This window comes from Centrocercus urophasianus, unplaced genomic scaffold (genome assembly GCF_019232065.1).
Source record: "Centrocercus urophasianus isolate 14NV4802_14NV808 unplaced genomic scaffold, USGS_Curo_1.0 seq_17, whole genome shotgun sequence".
In the NCBI taxonomy this organism is placed as follows: domain Eukaryota; kingdom Metazoa; phylum Chordata; class Aves; order Galliformes; family Phasianidae; genus Centrocercus; species Centrocercus urophasianus.
Window position 1 is genome coordinate 30,696,184 of NW_024884722.1, and position 1,660 is coordinate 30,697,843.

The following is a 1,660-nucleotide window of genomic DNA, read 5'->3' on the forward strand; positions in this document are numbered from 1 at the left end:
TAGGGGCCGTCCGCAGCGCCGCCGCGGCCCCGGGGCATCAGCGCGCCGCGGATGCCGGCGGCATGCGGCGGAGGTGGGCGGAGGGGAGCGGAGCGGCGCGGGGCGGAGAGGCGCGCGGCGCTCGGTCACGCCGCCGGCATAGCGAGGCGAGGCGAGGCGACCCCCGCGCCGCCCCGCGCACCTCCCGCGGCCGCGGAGTCAGCGGGACGGCCGCGCCGGGCGCCCTCCTCTTGCGCCGCCCGCGTCAGCCAAGGCGCTCTCCTTCTTCTCCCGTCACTCCTAGGCTTTGCTCTCCTTTATCCTTTTTTTTTCTTTTTTTTTTCCCTCCGTGCAATAAGTCGCGGCGATCAGCCTCCTCGATTATCACGATTTTTTATCCCAAGCGCGCGGATCCGGCTGCGGGAGGGCACATTCCTTCACATCCACGCTCCTTCTCGCCTCTCCTCCTTCTCCTCGCCCCTCGGGGCCAGGGGATCTTCTCTCGCTTTCTCGCTCCCTCCCCCGCCCGCTCGGCTCCCGCCTCTGCCCGGCCGCGGCGCAGCGGCAGCCCCCGGCTGCTCGGCGGGGAGGCGGCGGCGCGACGCCCGCCACTCCGCGGCCCCGCGGCCAACCCGCGGCCGGCGCTGGGCCAGGGAGGCCGATCCGCGGGCGGGGCCCGGGGCAGGAGGCTCGGCTCGGCAAGGCTCCTCGCGGCTTCTCAAGTCCGGCCCGCAGTAAAACTCCGGTGAGGATGCCCGGCAAAAAAAAAATAATAATAATAATTAAAAAAAAAAAAAAAAAAAACCACACAGCCAAATAAAAAAAAAAAAAAAAAAAAGAGCCCTTCAAGCGGCGAACGCCAGTGACCCAGTCGGCAAAAGCACGGATCCGGCCAACAGATAGGCACGCACACGGCAACCCCTGCCAAGCTTGCAGCTCCTGCTCAATTGTGCATTCCTCTCGCGGCGCAGGGGAGGCAGGCGAGCGCTCAGCGAGTAAGGCGCCTCCCACCAGAGCCTAATGGTGGTTTCTTAATGCGCACAAGATAAATAAATGATCCGGGCAAAGCCCTCGGGAGGGTGGATGCTACGGCTAGCAGAGCCTGGGAAAGGGAAGAAGAGAAAGGGAAGGAAGAGAAAAGGAGGAAAGAAAAAGAGGGTAACTGCAGAGCGCCTGAACTCATCCGTCGGCGGTGCGGCAGTAACCCATCGCGCTGCGCCGCACGGCAAAAAGACGCGTGGAGGGAGGGAGGTGGAGACGCCTTCAGAGAGGATTCCTCGCCAACGACCGGGGCTCAGGACGAGATGCTTTCTGACACTGATGCTCTCTGATGGCTAACAATGAGCAGCGTTTGTTTGTGAAAGGGATTCCCTCCAGGAAAGCACAGACCAGCAGCAGCCACCTGCAACAAAGGGACAGCACTCTTCGGCAGCCGGGGCGAGGGATGGCACGGGCACACGGCTACCAGGATGCTCCCAGACAAGTGCGGATGCTCAGGCTGCCCCAACTCCTTCATCTACTTCAGAGGGTTATGTTCATTGCGACCAGCAGTGCTTGCTTACGTCTCACCTTCTGGACAGACCATTCTGTAAATACTTGGAGTGGTCACTGAAGGGTTAACAGCACGGTACCAAAGGGTGAGCTTAATGCCATTTGCCAAATTTTAGAAAATGGTATATAA